This window comes from Nicotiana tomentosiformis, chromosome 6 (assembly GCF_000390325.3).
Source record: "Nicotiana tomentosiformis chromosome 6, ASM39032v3, whole genome shotgun sequence".
Classification (NCBI taxonomy): domain Eukaryota; kingdom Viridiplantae; phylum Streptophyta; class Magnoliopsida; order Solanales; family Solanaceae; genus Nicotiana; species Nicotiana tomentosiformis.
The window spans coordinates 144,554,483-144,566,917 of record NC_090817.1 but is presented as its reverse complement, the minus strand read 5'-3'; positions in this window follow the sequence as shown (position 1 = coordinate 144,566,917).

The following is a 12,435-nucleotide window of genomic DNA, read 5'->3' as shown; positions in this document are numbered from 1 at the left end:
AGGGATAGGCGCACCTGCGTTTGCGCAGGAGCGAGCCTTTGTCCGCAGGTGCGGTGCAAGGCCCAAACGGAGAAACGCGCACCTGCGAGGAATTGTCCACAGGTGCGGAACCACAGGTGCGAGTGTAACTCCGCAGGTGCAAAATCGTAGAAGGCAGAACCTTCATTTAAGTCCGGAGTTTGCGCATGTTTAGCCCATTTTCTTCATGTTTTGGGCGATTATGGAGCATTTTGAGAAGGGATTTCAACTAGCAACTTGAACGTAAGTTAGTTCATCACACTTTGAGTTAAATTCATAGATTATGGATAGATTATAACTGGTAAATCTAGAAAATCAAGGGTTTAGATGAAAAACCTAGATTTTTATAAAAAGGAGATTTTAACCACAAAAATGGTTATGGAATTGGAATTGAGAATTAACTATATATTTGTGTTCGTGAGGTTATGGGTAAAGTTTATCTTCAAAAGTTTTGGAATCCGGGCACGTGGGCCCGAGGGTGATTTTTACCGACTTTTCGATCGGGGTTAGAAATTGCTATAAATTGGATTTTAATGAGTATTCGAGTGTATATTAATGGGTTTGTATAATTATTGGCTAGTTTTGGAGCGTTGTGCATCGATTCGAGTTATGTGAAGGGCTCAGAAGCCGGTTATGAAACTACGGAGCGAGGTAAGTCTCCTTTCTAATCTTGTAAGGGGGAATTAACCCCATAGGTAAACTAAATTATTGTGTGCTTCTATTTATGGGGGCTACGTACATACGAGGTGATGAGAGTCCATACGTAGCTACTTGTTATGCCTACGTCTGGGTAGTTTTAGACTCACATCATGCCTTGTTGATATTGTTATTGATTTATGTTTATTGTTTTCCTTGAGAGAGAGCGAGACTGAGTCTGCTCATTAAATGTTTTGAAAGGAGTTGAAATTGAAGAACTTAAGATTTAAAAAGTTTCATTTGAATTTCGTAATTTCGAAAAGAAGTGAGAAATAATATAATAGCTGAAGAAATCTATGTGTAACCGTGACGCATGTATGTTTCGCAAGCGGGGTAATTTCCTTAAAAAGCTACAAGCTGAATTTCCCTTATTTTGAAAACAATCAAGAAAAAGATATGATTTTAATGTTAAATTTATGTTTGACCGTGTCGCATGTATGATTCGCGAACGGGGTAATTCCTTAAATTTACATTTGACCGCGTCGCATGTATGATTCGCGAGCCGGGTAATAGATGCATCTATGGTTCGCGCCATTCGACCCTCTAGCAGTGCACAGTTTAAATATTTGTTAGATCGGGCCGTACGACCTCGACATGATTTGCGCATGATTTAATTGATTGATTTGGAAATTGTAATAATCGATCTTGCCTTCTCGGCCTGAGATAAATTATTAAATAATGGGAAATCAATTTGGAGAGTTCTTAATTATAAGAGAACTGCCTACTTACTTCAAAATAAAGGGCTTACAACCGCATTAATTAATCCATATCGATTTTAATGATATTATTCTATTTACTTATAGCCCATAGTAAGTGTCGAAGTCGATCCCTCGTCACTACTTCTTCGGGGTTAGGCGGGATACTTACTGGGTACGCGTTGATTTACGTACTCATACTACACTTGCTGCACATTTTTGTGCAGGTACACATATGTTTAGCGACTTGTGGGCGCAGAGGCGCGATTATGGCGGGGACTTCGGTGAGCTGTATTCTATACGACGCTCTGTAGCCAGCAGAGTCTCCTTCAGAGTATTGTATTTTCTTTCCTATCCAAATTTGTATTCCGGATAGTTATTGTATTTTATTTTAAATTCCTAGAAAAGGCTCATGCACTTGTGACAACGGGTTCTGGGATAATTATGGGATGTTCAGTATTGAAATTGGAAAATATTTTTATCCATTCTGTAAATTCATCTTTTACTAGATAAATTGAAGTAAATTTAAGATTTCAAAAATACTAAAATAAGAATTTAATTAACTATTTAGTGTTGGCTTGCCTGACAGTGGTGTCCGGTGCCATCACTGCCTTTAACGGATTTTGGGTCGTGACAACATAGTATCAGAGCACTAGGTTCACTTAGGTCTCACGAGTCATGAGCTAGTCTAGTAGAGTCTTGCGGATCGGTACGGAGACGTCTGTACTTATCTTCGAGAGGCTACAGGTCTGTTTGGAGATTTGATTCCTTTGAGGCTTATGCCTTCATCTCCTTCCCATTCAATCTTATGCGATGTGAAGCACTTGCTATCGATCGAGAATTGAGGAATTGTAATGGTACTACAGATGTGGTGTGGGATGTTTCTCCCTGCGTAATTGATTGGGCTATTATCGTCGCCTTGTGGAAGGATATTCTGTCATTTCAGCTCAGTAGTTGTACTTCTGAGAGCTTTGAGGCTATGCACAGGTTGCTGTGAGGCCCATGAGTTGTTATCGTATAGTATTGATGTGATGGTAGGATGCTTGCCTATGTATCGTGGCAGTGAATGAATTGAAAGGAGGTTTACTCAGTGCATGATTCAGAGATTCGGTATTTTATTTTCGGCGAAGGAAAGACAATCGAACTAAGAATGTTCAGACTTGGGTTGATGGAGTAGCGAGACTCGGTATTTTCGAGCATGGTGGAATCCTCGCATGTGAGGTGGCGTCATTATCATTGATTGGTTATAATGTGTTAAGTTCGTCGGTGTTATGGTTTCCTTCAATTCGCCTTGGGGCAGAGTATTATAAATGGTGCCGAAAAAGAGGCTATCAGAGATCGCAGTGTGCGGTGGTTCAGGACTTAATCGGTGGTACGAGTGTTGAGGGCTCAAGGAAGATGATCTTCGGAAAGGTTTAAAGTTGGGTTCAAGCGCTACAGAGGTAGACTTTGATTTAAGGCAACAACTGGGCAGCGAAGGGTGAGGAAGGACATGTGGGAGGTGCCTTGCGGTGGATAAACTTCTAGAAGGCCAAGTGTAAGGAAACAGAAGTCGAGTAGTTGCTTAAAGGAGTGAGTTTGACCAAAGTGGGAGAGTGTCAGAGTAGCATGTGGGTTCTGTGTTAGGATAGCTACACGACTTGAGGAAAGTTTAGAGTGATTTGGGAATTATGGTAGACGGTGATTGGGTCTACGGACTTATTTGAAATATTATCTATTATACGGCGGGATATTTGATACAACAGAAAGGAGTTGCTTGATATGAAGAAGGATACAACATGACTTTGGATTGGAACGTATTGTCGCACCTTGTCCATGAGGAGTGAACGGGATTTGACAGCTGGTGAATGCGCTCGGACTCAGGATGGTCTACTGATTTTGTAGTAATTATACCCAGTGCAGCGACGTTGGAATATGTCGACATGTAATTTCCATATGTGGGTTATCTCCAGTGACTAGGTTAGCGGTCGCGTGGTGTTGACGAAGCTTCTGTGAAGAATTCTACTGGCTACCCGGTAAGAGATTGAATATGTAAATGTGGCTAGTGGTTCGGAGTGTTCATTAAAGGTTAATGGAAGGATTTGGAGGAATTTGGCGGGTTGATTGTGCAAGATCATGTCAATAGGAGATAAGGAATCTTTGTGGGTTCCAGAGTTATGCAATGGTAGCTTCAGGCTAAGTGGGAGAGCCCCACCGTCTATGATTGGATTGTATAATTATCAACTGGTGCGGTTTCCAGTTATCAGTGTATTAATGGGTCACTACGACTAAGGAAAGAGAACATCAGGGGTAATTTGAGCAAGCGATTTGAGGAATGTGTGCTATAGTTGGCCTTATCGATTCATGCTCAGGCTTTGGGAAGACTCGGGATTTATGCTTCGTGTAGAGGCGAGTTACAAGGAAGATGATTCGGCCAGGTGCTTCCTTGAGAGGGTGCTCATGTGCTAGCAGAGCCTTAGAGTTGATTATATTCGGGACCAAGTCAGAGTGGATGACTCTCAATAACGCTCCTAGTAGATTCAAAAGTTAAGGTATGGTGTCTGAGGATTTCGAGTCCATAGTGTGGTTCAATATCGAGCTTTTACAGCGGATTTTAATAAAAGAGCTTGGAGTGTTCCGTGTTATCTTTCATCTACGGGGTATCATGAGAGGAAGGGGAACATCAGAATGGGTATATCAGATGAAAACGCGATTATGCGCACAAGGAGGGTATGAAATGGTTCGTGGGTTTTGAGACAATGTGGTCTTGTGAAATAGGATCACTCAAGATGAGTGCAGATTGAGTTCGTTATATTGATAAAGGAGCTGTTGTTATTTCTAAGGAAGATCCAGAGTAAATTAGGAGAAGTCGGGTTTGGTTAGCAATGGTTGAATTGGAATGATGATGGCAATGATCAACTTCTCCAACGTATTGAGTTGTGCATGTGATTTGTGGCGGTATGTGCGAGGTTTGACGGCCTCCTTAATTGATTTTAATTGGGGGCATTCGAGCATTATGGCATGTTATGTGTAGACAGATCCCAGAAGGATTATGGTGGTTTAAACCACTACTCGAGGTTTGTATTTTCTATGGTCATGGGAATTTGGCAGCGTGTTGCAATGGTTCTCTTGAAATGCGTTAAGTAAAAGGTTTCTATGTGATGAGGTGTTTACCCTATTAGTAGTTCGGAAGTTAAGATGAAATTCTTGTACTCTTGCGCATTGGCATGATTAAGTGCAGTGATCGGCATGGGATTCGAAAGTTGAGGATCAAGGTTGCAGTTTGGTGTCGGCAAGAATGTCAAGAGCTCGGATGAGCGGGAAAGGATTCAGATGGTTAGAGTAAGCTGGTATTGTGTTTAGCGTCACCTGAGATCGGTGTCCTGTGTAGGAGGCTTTGAGTAGTGATTTCAGATTTTTGATTTGCTTTACAGCATTTGTGCGGCCGGTGGTATGGATGTGCAGACTTGTTATCTGGTGCGGAAAGTCGTGGGAGCATGTCCCACGGGAAGATCATATAAGTGTGACATGTAGTCACTTGATCGATCGAAGATTGGAACCAAGTATGGAGATTGCGGTACTATGGTTCATGTGAGAATTTATGCCTAGAGGGCGCTCAGTTCATTTGGTTGTGGACTTTGGAGGTTTGTTCCAGATATGATGGTTGTTCTTGTGTGTTTTGGGGAAAGGGTTATTATGAACCCTCGAAAGGTTATTAGCCTAGTACGGTGCGATCAGAATCAGCTTGAGGTCTGTGGATGGATTTAAATGTGAATATGGTCTCTATGTCAGGCCAGATGTGTTCATTTCAGCATAGCACTCCTTATGGAGGAGTATTCAGACGTTGGGTGTTATTTCGTCGTCGGCTATTTCATGTAATACTATATTGTACCGAGTGAGTTGTGAAACAACTTGATAAATTTCCTATGTGTTGAGGTTCCGAGTAGCGATGGTGTTTTGTGAGCGGGACGACTCTCGATATTCAGATCATATATCGCACCTTAGTTGTGCTTGAGTTTTGTAGCGAATGGCGCTGTCTGTCCTTCCAGGGATGGTATTATGCACTTACCGTGCTTGTGGCCGATATTCGGGTATTTTGTAGTAATGAGCATTCTAGCTCAGTAAGTATTTTCTTATAGATTCTATGTATGGATCGGGTGGCACGCCACCACGGGTATGTTGTTTGGATTGGGTTGCACGCCGCAACAATGTGATGTTTAGTACAGTCCCCTATATTCTATTTTGTGTGTTTTGTGTCCCATTTTCTGAGGAAGGTTCGTAACACCTTTTCAGTTGTCTAGTTAGTTACGTGGGTTGAGTAGTTCTTTCCAGAGTTCATTTTCCTCATGTATCACATCGAGTTTGTAGCTTATTGGCACATTGTGGCATCACATGAGACTTTTTGGCAGCGTCTGAGATGGCTTATTGCCTGAAAAACTTATGCTGGGTGAGACGAGATTATTGGATCCGGGATCAGTACGATCGGATTATATGAAGTATAGTAAAGAGCAAATACCATTATTTGGTTATAATGGGGTGATGATTCTATTCAGGAGGAGAGACTCAATGATTTGTTGACTTGGCAGTTTGTTATGAATTCCTACATGTCTCTTCCGTCGTGGCAGTATTGCAAGAATTGGAACTAGACTTATATATGTCATGAGGTGCATGGTGAGCATCAGATTCGGGAAACGTCGGCTATTATGATCAGAGAATGTTATTATGGTCATGTGAATGTTGCGGTGCATGGTGTGAATTCAGCAAAGGTACGCAGTCATGTTCTGGTACATCGTGTGGTGATTGATACGGTGATCGTATGTTGGAAACAGGCCTAGAAAAAGATTGCGGATGTTGGAACTGCGAACACGCAGGTGTGAAGGATTGACACGCAGAAGCGGATGGATGCGCAAGAGCGAAGGGACAGGCGCACCTGCGTTTGCGCAGGAGTGAGCCTTTGTCTGCATGTGCGGTGCAACGCCAAAAGGGAGAATTGAGCACCTGCGAGGAATTGTCCGCAGGTGGGGAACCGCAGGTGCGAGTGTAACTCCACAGGTGCGAAATCGCATAAGGCAGAACCTTCATTTATATCCGGAGCTGCGTATGTTTAGCCCATTTTCTTCATGTTTTGGGCGATTATGGAGCATTTTGAGAAGGGATTTCAACTAGCAACTTGAAGGTAAGTTAGTTCTTCACACTTTGAGTTAAATTCATAGATTATGGATAGATTATAACTGGTAAATTTTTAAAATCAAGGGTTTAGATGAAAAACCTAGATTTTTGTAAAAAGGAGATTTTAACCACGAAAATGGTTATGGAATTGGAATTGAGAATAAACAATATATTTGAGTTCGTGAGGTTATGGGTAAAGTTTATCTTCAAATATTTTTGGAATTTGGGCACGTGTGCCCGAGGGTGATTTTTACCGACTTTTCGATCGGGGTTAGAAATTGCTATAAATTGGATTATAATGAGTATTCGAGTGTATATTAATGGGATTGTATAATTATTGGCTAGTTTTGGGCGTTGTGCATCGATTCGAGTTGTTTGAAGGGCTCAGAAGCCGGTTATGAAACTACGGAGCGAGGTAAGTCTCCTTTCTAACCTTGTAAGGGTGAATTAACCCCATAAGTGAACTAAATTATTGTGTGCTTCTATTTGTGGGGGATACGTATGCACGAGGTGACGAGAGTCCGTACGTAGCTACAAGCTATGCCTACGTTCGGGTAGTTTTAGGCTCACGTCATGCCTTGTTGATATTGTTATTGATTTGTGTTTATTGTTTGCCTTGAAAGGGAGCGAGATTGAATCTACTTATTAAATGTTTTGAAAGGAGTTGAAATTGAAGAACTTAAGATTTAAAAGGAATAATATATAAACTAAAGAAATCTATGTGTAACCGCGTCGCATGTATGTTTCGCGAGCGAGGTAATTTCCTTAAAAAGCTACAAGATGAATTTCCCTTATTTTGAAAAGAATCAAGAAAAAGATATGATTTTAATGTTAAATTTATGTTTGACCGCGTCGCAGGTATGATTTGCGAGCTGGGTAATTCCTTAAATTTACATTTGACCGCGTCGCATGTATGATTCACGAGCGGGGTAATAGATGCATCTATGATTCGCGCCATTCGACCCTCTAGTAGTGCACAATTTAAATATTTGTTAGATCGGGCCGTACGACCTTGGCATGATTTGCGCATGATTTAATTGATTGATTTGGAAATTGTAATAATTGATATTGCCTTCTCGGCCTGAGATAAATTGTTAAATAATGGGAAATCAATTTGGAGAGTTCTTAATTATAAGAGAACTGCCTACTTACTTCAGAATAAAGGGCTTACAACCGCATTAATTAATCCATGTTGATTTTAATGATATTATTCTATTTACTTATAGCCCATAGTAAGTGTCGAAGTCGACCCCTCGTCACTACTTCTTCGGGGTTAGGCGGCATACTCACTGGGTACGCGTTGATTTACGTGCTCATACTATACTTGCTGCACATTTTTGTGCAGGTACACAAATGTTTAGCGGCCTTGTGGGCGCAGAGGCATGATTATGGCGGGGTCTTAGGTGAGCTGCAATCTATACGACGCTCCGCAGCCAGCAGAGTCTCCTTCAGAGTATTGTATTTTCTTTCCTGTCCAAATTTGTATTCCGGACAGTTATTATATTTTATTTTAAATTCCTTGAAAAGGCTCATGCACTTGTAACACCGGGTTCTGGGATGATTATGGGATGTTCATTATTGAAATTGGATAACATTGTTATTCATTCTGTAAATTCATCTTTTACTAGATAAATTAAAGTAAATTTACGATTTCAAAAATACTAAAATGAGAATTTAATTAACTATTTAGTGTTGGCTTGCCTGACAGTGGTATCACGACCTTTAACGGATTTTGGGTCGTGACACCCCGTATGTGATTTTACTGTTTTTTTACTTGCGGGGATGGTTAGTTCGGGATTTGGAAGGGTTCGGGTTGAAATCGGAACACTTGGTTCCATAGTTGGCTTCAAAAAGGCTAAGTTTGACTTCGATCAATATTTTGAGAAAAAGATATTAGAATTGGAATTTGACGATTCCAATAGGTTCTTATGATGATTTTGGACTCACGCATATGTTCGAATCGGGTTTTGGACAATCCGGGAGCACTTCGGCGCTTAACAGTGAAAGTTGACTATTTGAAGGTTTTAAAGTTATTTAAATTTGGTTTGGAGTAGGTTTTGGAGTAATTGAGGTCCGTTCGAAATTTTGGGCCTGGGAATAGTTCTGTATGGTGATTTAAGACTTGCACCTAAATTTTGGTGTCATTCCGAGTAGTTTAAGTATGTTTCGGAGCGTTCGGAGTAAGTTTGAAGAATTTGATATTTCTAAGTCGAATCGATTTGGTTTGGGGTATGATTCTTAGTTTTGATGTTGTTTTATGCATTTTGAGGGTTTGAGCGAGCCCGTTTTATGATTTCAAACTTGTCGGTATGATCGGGCGGGGCCCCGGGGGACTCGGGTGTTAACCGGACGAGGTTCAGACCAAATTTGAACTTGGGAGGAATAGCTGAAGCTTCCAACTTCTGGTGTAACCGCACTTGTGCATGGGCAGCTGCAAGTGTGAGCTCGCAATAGCGAGTCACGAACCGTAGAAGCGGATAAGAGGGGGGCTACCACTGATCGCAGAAGCGGGGAAATAGACCGCACCTGCGAAGGCGCATGTGCAAAGAAGGGCATCGCAGGAGCGGACGAGGTCGCAGGTGCGACGCATGCACCGCAGGAGCGGTATCCCAAAAGCGAGCCGCTGGTCGCAGAAGCGGATGAGCCGGATAAGGGGGAGGACTGCATCTGCAAGGTCCTCTCCGCAGATGTGGTTGACTAGCCACAGAAGCGAAAAATCGCTGGGCAGAATGTCTTAAAACGGGGCTCAGCCATTTTTGAGCCCATTTTCTCCATTCTTGGGCGATTTTGGAGCTTCTGGAGAGGGATATTCAACTAGTAACTTGGAGGTAAGTTAATTCTACCTATTGTGAGTTAAATACATAGATTATGGTTAGATTATAACATGTAAATTGTGGAAATCAGGGGTTTAGATGAAAAACCTAGGTTTTGATAAAAATGAGATTTTAACCATGAAAATGGTTATGGAATGGGATGCAAATTGTGTATTTGAGTTCTTAAGGTTATGGGTGATGATTTCCTCTGAAAATTTCTGAAATTCGGGCACGTGGGCCTGGGGTGAATTTTAAGAATTTTACCAATTTGGGTTGTTTAATTAATCTAATACTCTAATTTCTAATTGTTAAGTATGTATTAATTATTTTATATAACATTTGGCTAGTTTCGGATTTTTCGACACCAAGTTGAGGCTTTAACGCGAAATTTGCGATCGGAAATTGAACTTTGAGACGAGGTAAGTCTCTTGTCTAACCTTGAAAGAGGGAATTTACCCCATAGGTGTTGTAAATAAATATTTGCTCCTAATTGTGGGGGCTACATACGTACGAGGTGACGAGAGTCCGTGCGTAGCTACTATTATGCTATTGTTCGGGTAGTTTTAGGACCCAATTCATGAATTACTTGGAATTCTTGCACTATACTTGTTAAATTAAAATGCCTAAGTTTATTAATATTTGTTGGAGAAATTGTGAAAGACTGCTAATGCAATTCGTATAATTTTTGTATAACATCTCATTAATATTTAAGTCAAATGCTTATAAAAATATTCATTCTCTTCTTGTGGAGCGAGCCGAATACCTCGGCAGTAGATAGATGCATCTATGGATAGTGTCGCACATCCATCGGCAGTGTACACGACACTCTAGATCGAGTTGTACGACCTCGACATAAATCGTGCTTAATAATAACAATTACACGATGCCTTGACATTTTATTTGCAGATTGTGAAGATAAATGAATTATTGGAATTATTGAATTTTCAAAGAATTATTTATTTCCGCTCGTTAAGAAAATTATTGTTATTCAGATAAACCACGTTTATTAAAAAAATCTATTTTAATATTATTGACCCATAGTGAGTGTCAAAGTCGACCTCTCGTCACTACTTCTTCGAGATTAGACTTGATACTTACTGTCACGACCCAAAATCCCACCACAGGCGTCGTGATGGCACCTAGTCTCTATGACTATGTAAGCCGATTTCAATTATATTTTTGAAGCCATTTTTTATTGAATTAAATAGGCAATCAAAACTAATAGCAGAACAAATATGAATATAAAACCTCCCAAGACTGGTAGTACTGAGTCATGAACTCCAACTGAATACATGGAATGATCACGAGGACCAAATATACAATATTGTTTGATTAAAAATTAACAGTACAATAAAATTAAAAGACTCAAAGGGACTGCGACGACCAAGCAGCTCTACCTTGAATCCTTACGATCCCACTTTAATTCTGCTCAAGTCCGATATCTCCAATACCTGGCTCTGCACAAGAATGTGCAGAAGTGTAGTATGAGTACACCACGGTCGGTACCCAGTAAGTATCAAGACTAACCTCAGTAGAGTAGAGACGAGGCACAGTCAAGACACTCACTAGTCTAATAACCTGTGCAATATAATATACAAAATAATAGAAAGCAAATAACAATAAGGGCAACATAATACAACCAGTGATATGCACATTAAGACAATTAAATCACCATTAATATCGCTCAACAATTGGTAAATACAATTACACTCAGTTAAATCAAGTTCTTCAATTACATATCTTTCGCATATAATTCTTACTAATAAAACTCTTTTTCAAATATATTTTCCTCAAATAAACATCTTTCGAATATAAAATTCTTTCATATAATTCTTTTTGAATAAAATCCTTCCAAATAAATATTTTGAATATAATTCTTTCAATTAAAAAGTCATCACCTGACACCTCATTTCATAACCATAAAAAATACGGGTCTCAGCCCATTTTCATATTTTTCGTAAACACAGGTCTCAACCCATTTTCATATTTCCACGGCACTTCGTGCCCATAATTAAATTATCATATTTCCCTGGTACCTCGTGCCCTCATTTCATATCACAAATGCACGAACAATTCATGTGTCAAATATCATTATCATTTAATCACAGCACCTCGTTCCCACATTTCATATCACAACTGGACATACAATTCATGTGCCAATATGCTCATTATTTATTCATGGAACCTCGTGCTAAAACTCAATATTTATAATCCACCTGGTAATAGCCACAGGCTCTCAATTTCAACATAAATCAGATTATTATCAATTTACCAACAACAAGAGTTATCGAATGGCTTTTCATATTTCACAAATGGCACATAAGACTCAATGCCTAAGGGGTAATTCCCCCACTCGAGGTTAAGCAAGACACTTACCTCGCTTCGCAACCAAATTCAAGATTCTAATAAACTTTGCCTCGCGAATTTGTGTCCGAACGCTTCAAATCTAGTCACAAACAATTCAATATACTCAATACAAATCGTAGGAATTAATTCCATATGAAATTACTAATATTCCGTATTAAAATCCAAAATTCATTATAAAAATCGACAGTGTGACCCACGTTTCAAATCCTAGAAACACTCACGAAATCCGAACACCCGTTCCGATACGAGTTCAACCATACAAATATTATCGAATTCCGACATCGGATTGCCCTTCAAATATTCAATTAAAGTATTTGAAGATTTCTACCATTTTCAACCCAAATTCGAAATTGAAAACTAGGGTATGAAACCTTACCTCTTAGATGAAGAACTTGTGAGATTTCCTTGTTGGATTTCAAAGTTTGGACAAGATCTTGATTAACAAAACACTTCATCTACTTCCTCTCTCTAGAACACTCTCACTTCTCTCTAAAAAAACTCAGATAATTGCCCGAAAATAAATCCCAAAGCCTATGTATCAAAATGGGGTCGGGTTATGAAAATAGAAAAATTAACCCTCCGAAAGCAGGTATGTCGTCGCATAATGGACCGCAGAATGGGTATGCGGGTCGCAAAATGGTCGCAAAAATCGGTGCCCAGAACTGGGCTATTCTGGTCCATTCTGCGACCAGTTTGCG